The sequence below is a fragment of the Rhagoletis zephyria genome, unplaced genomic scaffold, assembly GCF_001687245.7.
Source record: "Rhagoletis zephyria isolate East Lansing unplaced genomic scaffold, Rhagoletis_zephyria_1.1 Rzeph_scaffold_02882, whole genome shotgun sequence".
In the NCBI taxonomy this organism is placed as follows: domain Eukaryota; kingdom Metazoa; phylum Arthropoda; class Insecta; order Diptera; family Tephritidae; genus Rhagoletis; species Rhagoletis zephyria.
Genome location: NW_016159966.1, coordinates 7,644 through 15,350, shown reverse-complemented (window position 1 = coordinate 15,350; position 7,707 = coordinate 7,644). Strand labels below are relative to the sequence as shown.

Genomic DNA, 7,707 nt, shown 5'->3' with positions numbered 1-7,707 from the left:
CCATATCTTACAGTTAATAAAGCGTTTAACATTGCAAAATTCATTTTATTTCTGTGCTTATTTTTAACGAAATTTATTATAGAAAACGTCCTTTCAACTTCTGCGTTACTTAAAGGTAAAAGAAGCAACCGATAAACAAACTTTTTCCACCACTTAAGCTAGCGACACAATGAACTGTTTATTTGCCTTAAAGGAAAGGCGTTCGCTTTATGAGCGAAGAGTTAAATTCATGAAAATTATATAAAAAATTTTAATGTCAATGATGAATAAATTTTGAAAAGGGCTAAAAAAAGGGCTAGGGGCAATTTCAAATTTTTGTGGCCAAAAAAAGAATTTGGTAGCCAAATTTAGCCACCAAAGGGCTAAAACGGCAACACTGTTTGGGGTGTTTGTCAAGTTTATGTGGCAGCCAGAAATTTTCGGCGATTGCAGTCGCCATAAAATGCACTCTTGGGGATAAAGGAATGGGCGGTGCAGCGTGCAGAGCTCCATTGAAAGCTCAATTCATTGTTCGCGACAAGTGACAAATGTACAAAAAATTCCACGGCAATTTAATACTCTTAAAGTACAAAAGTTTTTAATTTTCGTTCTTTTTGCTGGTGCGCATTTGGAATTTGAATACAATTTTTCGGGCGCGCATGCCCAATTTTTTGGTTTGGTGATTTATACAAAGCCTTCAGAGTCAGCAAAGAAAGGAACGGCTATAAAAAAATCATAATTCTGTGTATGGAAGCACAGAAATCCCCAGCGACATCCTGCTTAGCTCGTGAAACTGCTGCCGCAGCTGCTCAGCTTTTGTCATTCCTCAAACCAAAAACACATACCTAGGAGGTCAACCTTAAGGCGCTCGGCAGTTAGCTGCTTGCAAAACCAATACATGCGCATTAATTTACCTTCGTGCGACAACAAAATGTAGAAAATGGGGCAACTTTTGTTCGTAGACAAAGGAAAATTGCGCAGTTGTTGCTTTTGTAGCCTATGTAGGTAGCGAAGAACTTCGATAGTGCCAGTTCTCAAGCAAATCGAATCACGGGCTGAGCTGAGCCTCTTTGAAAACTTTCATACTCGCGCGCGCAACCCTCCTCTGCTGGATGCTTATATGTACATATGTAAATGTGCATAAGTATGCGTGTATATTGTGCCGCCTTCCTGACTGTCACGTGTGACATAAAATTCGCATAATCATACGTTTTAGTGTTGCCAGTTGTCAATTGTCAAACGAAGAATAGCAAATAGCAAATAGCACATGTGGAAAAGCAAATGGCAGCTGCGCGAAATTCAACAAAAAGTGGGGTTTGGGGCGGCGCTTAAATGCATCTGCAATTTGGAAAATTTGCTACTGGCACGCTACCCAACCACCCAACTAGCTATTAGCCATCCCACTTCGCCCCTACCCGCGCCGCCTCATTGGTACATAATTATGGGTTGATAGTTGAGTTTCGTGTGATTTGCCACCACACAGTGTAGAAAATTCACTTTTTTTGTGACAAAATCAATTATCAAATCAAACTTTTGAGGTGAGGAATTCAGAAAATATAGTCTTTAAAATTTACTTCAAAAATTGTAGTTTTTTTTTAGTTTTTGACCTAAAGTATGTAGATATGCAAAGAGCTAAAAAAAAAATAAAAACCGAAAAGCGCATCGAATTTTTTTTCTAGTTTCTTTACATGTAAAAAATTTTACTTTTACAACATAAAAAAAAACTGTAATTTTTCTTGAATTCTACATCTTAAAAGCTTTGAAATGCGCTTACATTTATTTCGCTATCCGTTTTCGTTCTTGGGATATTACATTTCATCACAAAAAAAAAAGTTAATTTTCCACACTGTGCGCCGCTGAATACCCGTATTAGTTGTTGTTAAAGTAATTTTCAGTTGGCGATGCACTTGGATTGCTGTCGCTGTTGCTTTGATTAAGTGCAACATTAGTAATGCTTAATTTAAATTGTGGAAATAAGCACACAAATCAGCGCACAATCAACTCGACGTTCAGTGGGTCGTCAAGCATCGGGCTTCTGCGCTGTGAGCAACTTTAAATTAAGCTGTCGCTGAGATCGTTGTGCTGAAAAGTTGTGCAAATAAAATTGTGTCATGTCTTGAGAATTGGCCAACAAAATGCGAAATTCCATTGGTGTAGAAATTTATTTAGAATTGTATGCCATTTTCTTATAAAGCCAGAGGACTCTTATTGCGATTTCCCACATATAAATACATAGGTTAAGTTGCACAGAAATATTGGTTGCCCAATAGACTACATCGGATACTTGATAAATATGTATGTAGTCTTATGCGGGATTTCCACCAGGTATTTAATGGCAAAAATTTTAATGACAGAGTTGGGCATTAAATTCGTGTATTTACGTTGCGTGTCATTACGTTAAAAAATAGTCATCAAATTCATTTCCACGCGACGTTTAAAAAAAAAAATTGTTGTCATTTCATTGCCTAGTGGAAATTCGGCATTAGTTTTGCAGTAGGTACCGAAAGCCTTTCTGTAAAGAACTTATAGCATAAATGTTGGTGAATTCCAAAACGTCAAAATACAAAGCATCAGTGGCTTTTATTTCTAAACAGCACTTGAAGAAAAGGTCTAATTTGCGCAACCTAGTTGAAAATTAGCATCTAACCTTGGTTGCGCACATTTGGAATTGCAATCTGCTGAGGTTTAGAAATAAAAGACACTGATGCTTTGTATTTTGACGTTTTGGAAAGCAGCCTGTCTCTTGATTTGCTTTCAAGCTTACCTCTCACCGAGTTACTTATGTCGATGAGAAAGTGTGCAACTCGATGATTTAAGACTTTCAAGGTCACAGTGTTGTATGTAGTGCATATAAGTCTGGCTTTTAAGGGCTATCCATACATGAAACTACAGAAATTACCATAAATAGTAAGTACTCACCATATTAAAAAACAGAAGATTCGAAAACAGCTTAACGCCGTATGACGGTTTTGTTTCGCCACAGCACAGCAATTCAAGTAGTCCAAAATTAAATACTCGTTTGACTTTGTTTTTTGTTGCTGCTGCTTGAATTTATTTCTTTCTTATAGCCTTAGCCAACAGTCAGGTGCAATTGCTTTGGCGTGCGGTTGCCTGGCTAGCTAGCTGTAGAGCGACTCAGCTGGTAATATGACTCGTCGTCGCCAGCGTTTGCTTACATATTATAAATGCACTTATTCCAGCCGTATATATAATGATGCAAAGATAAAGCAACAACAAAAAAAAAATCACACTCGAAAAAATGAAAAGTATCCAATTGCAATTTTGCGCACAAAACTGAACGATTCGTTGAATGACTGAGTGACGACAGTCTCTTGTGTTTCTTTGTTGTGGTGTTCGATTGACTTAATGATTAAATAACTTTGTAGTTGGCAACACTACGAAGTATAATTTCTTCGTGTTTTTTTTTTTAATATTTTGTACATTCTTTTTATTCAGCAAAGATTTGAGTTACCGACTGTTTTCGCTTTTTAATGCGGATGTTTTTGTATTACGTACATACTTTCGTTGTACTGACTTTTTACGCGAAGAACACACCCTTCACATACACACACACACACACTGCTGTCGTTATATGTATGCATGAAGTTGTCATTTACTGCTGCTGTAAGTGAAAATAGTTGTAACGTAATGCACTCGTATTTTTAACTCCCTACGTCAAAGTCAGGTATTTTTGCTGAAGTTTTTTCGCATTAAAAACATAACGTCTGCGCTAAAAATATAAGCTAATTTTAAGTAAATTTGCATTTGTATTTCATCAATACTTGAAACTTACATAAATGAAAGCTAAAATAAAATAATCGCTAATTTAAGGTAAATTTATTTAAAATTTTTCACGAAGTAGTGACATTTTAGGTAAAACCCCCATTATTAGTACTTTTTTTTTAAGTACTTCGATAAAAGTACGTTTTAAATGTAAGCCCACACTAAGCTGCGTAAATATTTGCATTTTTGTCTGCGTTTTGCAACTTGCCATTTGCAACAGTTGCTGCAATAAATGGGTCAAAAGGCAGCGCAAATTGTGTGCGTACAACAAAAGCAACGGCTACAACTGATGCGCGTACACAAATTACGCTCGCCACGCCCTCCACGCCCCTTTGCTTATTGCCTCAGATAATTTTCATTGCACTTTTTTTTTGTGTTTTTGCTCTGAGCAGTTGTTTTGGTCCGAATTCCAGATTTTTTTTTTAACTGTTTCACCTTGAGTTTTTATTTTCATCGCACATTTAGCATTAAAAGCGAATTTATTGATATTTTTTAATTTATTAACATTTAATTTCTGTTTAGGTTATTTGCAATGTTTACTCGCATTGTTCGTTTCGTATTTAGAAAACAAAAACAAGTAAAAGACCAACTTCAATCGCACCTCATCTTACGCCCAGCGAGGAGCTGTGCTAATTTTAATTTACTGTAACGTATGTACATTCATGCAAAATAAATTAGCAGAAATATGCAGTTTGCCACATACGTACATATGTACATACGATCGCGCGCGTTGCAACAGCGTCAATTTTATTTTATTAGCTTGAATTGTTTAACGATCGTGCTTTGCTGTTTGAAAGCCCTTAACATGCGACAGCACACACTTTCCCAACCGTACAATGTGACGCTCGTTTATAAACTGAAAGCCGCCGCTATAAAATCCATCCAACTACGACTTGACTCACCCGAAAGTCGCGTCGATCATATGACATGAGCTGCGGTGCTTTTGGGAGTTTTTAGCGGCGGTTAGCGAGCTTTCGGCCGGAATTAACCAGTTGTTTACTCGTTTTTGTTGAACAGCTGTTGGTGGGTGATCGCGCTCAGCTGCGCTCATTGATTCCGATTGCTGGCCGATCTCTTTCTTCACTCTCTTAACGCTCTTTAGCTTTTGTGTATCGTTGTAATGATAAGCGCTTTCATCAGACTGCGGCGCTACTTGGCAATACGGAAGTGTTTAAAATTGCAAATTATGGAAGTGGCAGCATTCCGCATAGCCAAAATAATATTCAATAAAATATTAATAACTATTATGTGTTTGACATCATTTTTGAGAAGCTTTCAAATTCAAGCATGCATTTGTCTTCTGGAGTACTTTGTCTGAGTGTGATTCAATACTTGAGAAAGATTTAAATGACTAGTCTTCCGATCAGTGGGATTACTGTCCTCGTATGCCCCTATGAAACTGGTGATCCCCCTTAACCCCAATACGCTGTAGAAATAACCATAGAAATTGTATTGAAAATAAAAATTGGGGGGTAACTTTTTATTGAGTTCGCTGTACGAAACAAAAATTAATGTTTTTCTAAGCATTTTGTACAGTTTTGAACAGGATTTTCACATTTATGTTCCATATATTTTATAAAGCGTACGGCTTGGCACACATACAAAGGAATATTCAGTAGGAACTGGGGACTAAAGCCAAAGCTTGTCCTCTGCATGTACACGGCTATCATACGAACAATACTAACTTACGGGCCGTTAGTTTGGTACCAGAAAAACAATACAATGTCAGGAAAATTAAGCAGTATAAGAAGAGCAGCTTGTGCAGGAGCTACAGGAGCAATAAGTCGTGTCCATCCGATGCGCTTAATGTGATCCTGCATCAACTGCCAATAGAACTCCACAGCCGCCAAACTGCTGCGTCCTAGGCAATCAGACTCAAAGGCTGCTGGAGGCTGCTGGAGCAGCACGGTCATAGTGGCATTCTTGACAAGCTTATCGAAGCAGGGAAACAATCAGATTATACACTTCCTACGACAGACTTCAAGAAAAACTTTCAGGTGAAGTTGAAGGAGAATTCCACCGAAATCTATACTGACGGGGCCAAAATAGACTGCGCTGTGGGTGTGCTGGGATGTTCTCCGAAACGTTGAATGTCTCTCTCTCTCGTTCCGACTACCGAACTTTGCCAGCATCTTCCAAGTGGAAGTACTGGGGAATCGAAAAGGCCTGTAAAGAATTAGGGAGGAGCTGCGTAGGAATCCGAAAGCATACATCTTCTCAGATAGCCAGGCGGCACCTTTAGCACTTGCCTCACCGGTAACAAGTTGCTAAGCAGTCAGAGATTGCAAATGTGTGTTAAGCTCGATGGCCGAGTTAATAGACATCTCCCTCACATGGGCTCCCAGTCATAAGAACATACACGGAAATGAGAGCGCTGACGAGTTGGCTAAGGCCGGAGCATCTTTTGATGAATTCGAAGCAGAGACAATAAACTGTCCACTTGAACTCATCAAAAGGGAGCTGCATTTGCAATTCGTATGTATGGCTGATGCACGTTGAATCAACCTTAAAACCTGCAAAACTGCAAGGAACGAATGGCCGCACTATGACAAACCAAAGACAGAAGCACTTCTAAAGATGGCGAGGAAAGATATAGTCAATTTAACAGCAACGCTAACGGGACATTGGCCCATTGGCGAACATGCGGCTAAAATGGGCTTTCCGTATGACCGTAGCTATGATCTTGAAGGAAGTAAGGAAACGATCCTACACTATCTTTGCGAGTGCCCAGCACTGGCACAAATAAGGAATGACACACTTGGGAGTTTTTCCATTCAAAATATTAGGGAGATCTCCAAATGCACCATTACTAGCCTAAATAGATTCATCGAAAAATTCAAATAGTTTGACGAAACTGAATCATAAAAGCAGCAAAAGAACAAGAATCCCAGAGAAAACTTATCAAAAGGGTGCTATAAGCTCTAATGTGCTCAGGCAACGCTTCTACCAACCAATCAACGGCTAATTAAGTGGAATAACTTTCGTGAGGAATGTCATTCATAAAAAATTATACACTTTTTAAAAGTTTAGTGACTTTCATAAAAGCATTTTAATTGTCCTTTATGAATTTATGTTTTTCGACTAGCAATTGCCCAAACGCCATTCGCCTTTTAGAGTCGAGTTGCCGTGTGTTCGATTCCTCCCCATTTTGTAATCTGCATTTCAGGGGCAGACCACTATGCACTTCAGTTACTTCCATTCACTGTGTGTATTTAGTTTTTTTTTGCCAAATCTTTTTTTTCTTTGTTTTAATTTTTGCTGCCGCAAAACTGGCCCTATAAGAATTTTCGCGCGCACGACCTTGCCAGCATATAAATTCATTGATGTCTCCATTGTGTGTCGAATTCGCTCATTTCCATAATCACGTGTGTGTGTGTGTGAGTGACAGTGTGTGTAAATGCAGAAATGTTTTGCTTCAATGCTGTTGGATGTTGCACCACGACGATTGCTGTTTCTCGTCTTTGCCACTCTTGTAGTCCGGTTCACAGCCCAGCTGAAGAACTCGTTTGGTGTTTTCTTGGCATAAAATTTCTGAGAGTTGCTCACAGCCACTGAATTTGTGAAAGTTTTAAGAGCTTGGCTACGAAGAGAAAAAGAGGGTTGATCGAAAAATGCTTTTGTTAGGTATGCAAAATATTCAAAAAAAAAAATTTCCCACTGCACAGATTGCAATATTTCTTGAATTTGTTTCGATTTATTTTTGCTTAAATCACTATTAAGTATACATATGAAATAAGTAGTAATATGTTAATAAAGTACAATTTATTTTATTTAGTTACATACGTATGTATGTTGCTGATCTTGAATGTCCTGGAAATATTTAAAATTTTCCTAAATTTACTAAAGAATCTTACAAGAACAAAGTGTTAAATAGGAAAAATATCAAAACGCTTGCTAACTCCAACCCCGTCTTTAACCAGTCAAATGTTGACTTCTCGTTACATA

General features: G+C 38.1%; 1 long non-coding RNA gene across 1 annotated transcript in view; it reads right to left on the bottom strand.

The window, feature by feature from the left end:
* LOC108367947 (uncharacterized) overlaps window positions 1–4,668 on the bottom strand; it is a 27,582-nt gene extending 22,914 nt beyond the window's left edge. The window contains exons 1-2 of the long non-coding RNA XR_001848313.1: window positions 4,470–4,668; window positions 2,899–3,709 (exon numbers count right to left, since the gene is read on the bottom strand). This is a non-coding gene — a long non-coding RNA (uncharacterized LOC108367947). The remainder of the gene's footprint in view (window positions 1–2,898; window positions 3,710–4,469) is intronic.
* Window positions 4,669–7,707: the final 3,039 nt, after the last annotated feature.